Source organism: Malania oleifera, chromosome 3, assembly GCF_029873635.1.
Source record: "Malania oleifera isolate guangnan ecotype guangnan chromosome 3, ASM2987363v1, whole genome shotgun sequence".
Classification (NCBI taxonomy): Eukaryota; Viridiplantae; Streptophyta; class Magnoliopsida; order Santalales; family Ximeniaceae; genus Malania; species Malania oleifera.
Window position 1 is genome coordinate 9,358,947 of NC_080419.1, and position 7,215 is coordinate 9,366,161.

Below are 7,215 nucleotides of genomic sequence, written 5' to 3' on the forward strand. Positions count from 1 at the left end.
ACGCTTCTCCACATCTGATCTGCACTTTGATAAACTCCTTCCATTCTCACTTTACATCTTCAATTCCAGAGGCACCACGTAATCAAATACGGAATCAGCCCGATTAAAATACCTTTAATAGACGATTTTTGAGCATAGTGGAACCAGTTTGCCATTTTGTTTGTCTAGGGAAGGGATCATTGGAAAGGAATCCCCAACACCACACTAGCTCGACGTCAAACCTCTGAAGCCACCTAACCTAAAGAAAGAATATGATCAATGTTTTCCTGACTTCTCTGAACGCAGCAATCACAAGCCGAAGCCATCGATATTCTTTTGGCCTGAATTCTATCATCTACATCCAAGCATCTAAACCAAGCTCTCCATAAACACATTGAGATTCTTTTAGACAATAAAAAATGCCAAAACTAGTCATTCCACACAAAATTTTCACTTCTGCTCCTCACTGCCTCCCAAGCCATTTTTGTAAAGAAATTACCATCAGGGGCAGGCTTCCAGACAAAAATATCCTGCCCACTTTTACCCGTCGGCACCTGGTGCAAAATTTCCCTTGTTTTATCGGCACCAACCAATTCTAGTACTAAATTAGAGTTCCAATTATTATTTAACCAGCAATCCTTAATACACAGTTTCTTATTCAAAATATCGTCAGTGCTCACAAATAACGAGCCTGATGACAGCCACCTGTCGAACCAAAAAGAGGAGTTCTCACCTCTTACCAAAATTTTAACATTATCCATAACTTCTAGAATGGTGGCCATAATTGATTTCCAAAACCGAGTCATTTGGTCTCCCCTTCCTTGTTAATAAATGATCATTTCTACAATATTTGGCCCTGAAAAAACCTGCCCACAGATTGTTAGAGATGAGCAATCTGAATGCAAATTTTATGAGAAGAGATATCTGAACTTCCTTAAGATCTCTCAGGCCCAGTCCCCCTTCCGAGGTAGGTTTACAAATTTTCCCTTAAGAGCACTAATGAATCTTCATTTATCTTTCACCTCTCCTCATAAAAAAATTAGAAAGAAGAGAGTTAATGCGAGAATATGTGTCCTGCGAAACCTTAATAACAGACATCAAATAAATAGGTATGCTAAACAACACATGTCTTAATAAAATCAATCTTCCACCTTGCGAGAGCAACTTAGATTTCCACCCTACAATTTTCGTTCTAATCTTCTCCACAAGAGGCTCCAATGTCCTGGAAGACAATTTTCCAAACAACAAAGGCGCACCCAAATATGTAACTGGGAATTTACCTTCCATGAAACATGTGATTCTTAATAAACCACGCATCCGAACAGGAGTAATGTATTTCAAAAGGAATAACGCTGACTTTGTCTTACTGATTTTTTTACCCGACCACTTCTCATACATTTCCAGAGCGTAAACTAAATTTCTAATAGACTTCTTCCCACCATTCGCAAAAATAAGAATATCATCCGAATATAACAAATGTGAAACCAATAAGGCCCCAATCGGATGATTAAATTGACTAATCCAACCAGTCTCATAGTTTTTCCTAAGCAACCTTGTAAAAACCTCCTCCATTATGATGAATAAATAAGGAGAGAGTGGATCCCCATATCGCAAGCCTCTCGTAGATTGAAAAAACCCTATAAAGGTTTCGTTCATCAAAACAAAAAACCATGGGGACTCCATACAATTTTTTATGAGCTTGCAAAACCTTTCAGAGAAACCAAAAGTCTTAAGAACCTCTAGAAGAAAATTCTAATTTACTCTGTCAAAAGCCTTTAAAGGTTTCGTTCATCAAAACAGAAAACCATGGGGACTCCACATAATATTTTATGAGCTTGCAAAACCTCTCAGAGAAACCAAAAGCCTTAAGAACCTTCAGAAGAAAATTCCAATTCACTCTGTCATAAGCCTTAGTCATATCGAGTTTTACCATCACATTGTCGCCAGCCATTTTTTTGTGCAAATACTGAGCCATTTTCTTGAGCAAGTGTAATATTTTCAAATATACAATGCCCAGGAATAAAAGTGTCTTGTTCTTGCAAGACCAACTTATCAACAACCTCATGATATCTTATGAGATGCTTAAAAAGGACGTTCATTAATACTCATAAGATGTTAGGATAAAATATATAAGGGGTCATAATGCCTTAAATGCCCAAATAGTGTCCTGTGCTTAAAATTCCAAATCTTAGTGTACACTATTATTATACTAAGAACTATAGTAAAGCTAGCCATGTTTAAAAGTTTGATTGTTATGCCTAATCTATGTTGTATATATATATATATTTGGCACTATAACAAAGTTTCAAAGTAACAAATAATAATCCAATGGGTGAAAATTAAACTGAGTGAGTTAGAAACAACATGGTAAAATTTAAGCTTCGTTGATTAAGAAATTATAGTCCCATCGTCTTCATCAAGTTGACTGCGCATGCCGTAACTCCTTCTTCTTCCCCGCTTCCCTCTGCTTAGCTCATGCCTCCTTGTGTGTGTGTGTGTGTGTGTGTGTGTGTGTTTTTGGGCGTATGGTCGTGCCTCAATTTATAAGCATTTAATTTCAAGCTCTAACTGCTAATTTTTTCTTTGCATCAACGTGCATTTAATTTCAAGCTATAACGATTAATTTTTCCTTTGTGCACGTGTGCTGCTCTGTGTTTTCTGTGCAAGTGTGCAGGCAAACAGAATTCTGGGAAGCATGAGGATTTTTTTATTATTACTTTGTTCAAGTGCCCAAACTGCTGCAGAACTCTTGTGCGGCTCCATGTTTTCTTGCATTTTAATTTTTTTAAATATTTCATTTCATTTTGTTTTATTTATTATTTACTATTTATTATTATATATATATAAATATATATATTTGTATTCCAATTTTTTTTGTATTTTTTCCAATATTCTTTTTTAATATATTTTTTTGATGTATTTTACTTTTTATTTTTGTATTTTTCTTTCACTGTAAATGTATACACGATATACTATAATAATAATAATAATAATAATAATAATAATAATAATAATAATAATAATAATGCATTTTATTTGTATTTATTTATGTATTTATATATTTTTATCATCATTTTTTTGTTATAGGGTCACAGGACAACCAATCGGGTTCTCAACAACAGCGAGTCAAAGACTTGAAGACTCAATTTTTAATTGTTATGATGTGTTTTTCGTCGGCATAATGAATTGCATGTGCGTTTGATTAATCAAAAAGTTTATAAGAAAAAAAACCAATTAATGAAAACAATTTACTCCAGTGAATTGAAATTGATAGAGTCAAAATGAGAGACTCGATTTAGCGGTAAAGACCTTAGATGAAACTTAAAATGATATTACGTGATAAATAGAATCAAAATTTCAAGTTGACCTATAATGGTAAGGTCAAATGGAAAGTGTCTCAAAATAACATACGTGAAGTCGAAACAATTACTTAAAATTACATGCTTATGGAACAATTGTATTGTATCATGTGTTGGTGTAGTGCTTATAAATCTCTATATAGAGATATATATATATTACTATTTAATTTTCAAAATTATTTCAAAATTTATTCTATTTTAATGTAACATGATGTATGAGGTATAATGATGTATGGTAAATATATATTGACAATCACAAACCAAAATTAATTTGATAATTTAGTTGGCTATAAATATAAAAGAGATAAAAGACATAAAAAGCTGGGCAAACTAATCATTTCGATTCATACAAAACTATTGAGCAGAGAGGAAAGTGGTTGAAAAGTGTTGATTGACGATCATTTAAAAAAAATTTATTTGATTGGAATTCATCATTTTAAGACTTTCAAAAAATTTCTTATGAAGGCGGAGAAAGGAGTTTTAAAGAAATAATAGATAAATTTAATGGGGTTTCAAGTAGAGGAGTAGAGGAGAGAGAGAGAGAGGAGGAAGGAGACGAGGACGAGATAGAGAGAGAGAGCGCGGGGAGTTTTAAAAAATAAATGAAATAAAATAGGTGAACTTTTAAAATGGGGCCCATGTGGGCTTCCACCTAGCTGAGTGCAGGCAAAAAAGAATTGACTGTTAAAATAAAATTAGTAGGACTCAGTAAGAGAAATTTGTTTTCTTTTTAAAACATTACTAGGGCACGCACAATGGACCCCTACTCCCCCAAGTTATCTCCATGAGGCGAGAGAGGAGAAAGAGAGAGTTAAAAAATAAATAACAATTAATTTAAAATGATTAGTGATGCACGTGCCTATGGTGAGCACGAGAGGAAGAAAAAAAACCTTAAATGATTAAAAGGAAAAATTAGTAGGCCTCACGTTTAAAGATATTAAATTTTAAAAAAATTAGTAGGGCTTTGTAGGGATACTTCCTTACCAGAGAGAGGAGAGATGAGTGGAGGGAGGAGAGGAGAGAGAGAGAAGAGAGAGAAGAAAGTTTTTTAAAAAATAAATAAAAATAATTTTAAAAATTCAAAGGGCCCCTGCAGAGGCCCCCCTACATCTGGTGAGGAAAGTGGGAAAAAGAAAAAAAAACAAAAATCTAATGTTTAAAATTACACTTAGTAATTGTTTAGCCCTTCACGTAAAGAAAAATTTTGAACTTTAAAAATATTACTAAGACTTGCAGTGAACCCCCTTGCCGCTACCATAGAAAAGAGAGAAGGAGAGCATGAGAGAGACCGATTGACGAGAGAAGAGGAGAGAGAGAGGGGGTGAGGGAGAGAGCGAGTGAGAGAGGGGCATGAGGAGAGAGAGAGAGAGGAGAGTCGAGAGGAGGATGAGAGCGAGGAGGATGCGAGGGGATGAGAGGAGGAGAAAGAGAGGAGCATTGGTGGAGCCAGACCAGAGGCAGGAGAGAAGAGAGAGATAGGAGAGAGGGAGAGGTGAGGGAGGACGGGAAAGTGTCAGAAGAGACGGAGACGAGATGGATGGAGAGTTAAGAACACTGGGAGATAATGGTCATGAACGACTTGCGCAGACAAGTGAGCAGAGGCGCTCGAGAGACGGTGTGCCCGAGAGAGAAGTGAAGTACCTGAGATGAGCTGAGAGCGAGATGCAGGGGTCATTCGAGAGAGCGAGCGAGAGAGGAGACTGACGCGAATAGAAGATGAAGAGGGATAATGGAACGAGACGGAACTGCGACACTGAAGAGCGAGCCGGGGGGGGGACGAGCCAGAGAACGGCTCCCCCCCCCCCCCCCCCCCCCCCCCCCCCCCACCCCCCCCCCCCCCCCCCCCCCGCCCCCCGGTACGCCAATGTCACCACGGAATCGGGGCCTGTCTCGAAGCAGCACGACTGAGAGATAGGGCGATCGAGTGCAGAGACCCGGAGTTGGGAGGGCAATAGTTGACCGACGCTGACCTCCAGCCGTGGGTGCCTGCGGCTAGTGTGAGCCTCCTCAGCAGGTGAAGAGGAGAGAATGGAAGCGAAGGCCCGGCAGCACACGAATGCTGAGCCTAAAAACCCTCCATCATATGGGCCTAGGCTCCCGCACACCTATAGCAAACACCTCGTCCACATGGACACCCCGCCATAGGTGGTCTTGTCTCCAGACTGGGCTACACACGAGCCTAAGAAACCATTGATTGAGACAATGTCGTCTCTGTTGCTCTGAGGTCTCTGTAATAGCCACCTGCACCTTCTACGAACCAGCTACTACTTGCGGGACCAAAAGGTGTGGTGGAGGAGAGTCGTAGAGTGGGAGTCATCTCTTTTTTGTATTGCTCCAGTTCCAACGCTTTCGAAGAGTCTTCTGGCCGTTGGTGAGCTCATCCTGACGTAGCCAGGCAAAAGTCCTTGCCAACGTCTTAGTACGCAGAACGACTGCTGAGCATTATTTTTCTCAGACCTCGATCGATTAAAATCTAATTGTGCCTTCTTGCTTATCTAGTATGGATGTGGATGATGGGGTTGATTGGATGAGTTGGATCCAGATTAATTCGATTGAACCTGCCTCATACTGTTGTATGGGGTCTTTGTACTTGCTTCAAATTCAGGAGGGAGGGCTGTCCTATCTCGGCTTGCCATTGAGAGGAGGCGAGGCCGAAAGCATAGATAACCGTGTTCAGAGAAGTAACCATGTTCCTTCAAACACTGCATATGTCATACTCCGAAGAGGAGGCACTATCCTAGCTGCTCGTAGAAAGTTTCACCGGACCGAGAACCACGCATCTCTTCGGCGACTCGCACCGGTCAGTTGATGTAGGGTGAGGAGAGGAGGAAGAACAACAACCTCTGCTCCTAATTAACGATTGAGGTGCAGCACGCAAGAAGTAATTCATTTCGTCTTGCAGACACAAAATGCTGCGGCGAAGACTGCAAGAATTTTTCGTTCCCTACGATGGAAAAAAATCCAGAGGGAGGATTTCATCTTGAATGAAATTCGTGAGCTCGAGGATACAGAATGGAGGAGGGAGGAGACCTGCCAGATGGTCCCCCGTTCACCGTCAGGGAGCTCACTGAAGTGAATTTGTGGCAATACTGCTGCTGAGAGGTGGAGATGCATGTTTTGTTGTTTGTTTTTGTTTTTTACTGGTAAGGAAACTGCCAAGATTCCGAATCACAACCCGCAGAGGCGAGCTGAGAGAGGGAGTGAGAGTCCGTCGCAAGCAACGCCAGTATCCACTGGGCCGGCACTAGTACCGCCCAACCTAAGTTAAGGGTCATTTGAAGAAACAATATAGCACCTTAGCTCCGAGAACCCGCTCTTCACTCATACATATAAAATAAAGCCAGAATATAGTATTTATTGCCTGTAAATAAGTCACCTCTCTGGTTTCAATGTCACGTTCAATCCGATGGCAACGAGGTACCCAACCCGAGCTCAGTTAGATCTACCATGACTGTTACTAGAAATAGTCACAGCTAGAGGAGAAATCACCGCCAACACGACACCAGAGGAAAGTCTCTTGCCAATCTAGACTAGAAAACCAGACCTGACAAATCCCCTGATAATCGGCATACACTCTGAGGAGGTATGAGTAAGACTGATGACTCTTAGAAGTCTGAGCAGAAACGACTAGATAGCTCGAGCTTTGACAAGAGAAGACTGCAGACGATGCTTAATATTTTCAGAGTATAAGATAAAGCATAGATTGGATAAGAAGTCAACCGAAACACGTGGGTAACGGGGAGGGCACACTTGCCATTCATCAGCGAGGAATACCTAGCCAGAGAAGCCCAGATGAAACGTTTCGATACAACTACCTCCTCACTCCCTAAACCTCACCTATGTATCAAATGTTAACACTTTCTTGTGATATGAAGAG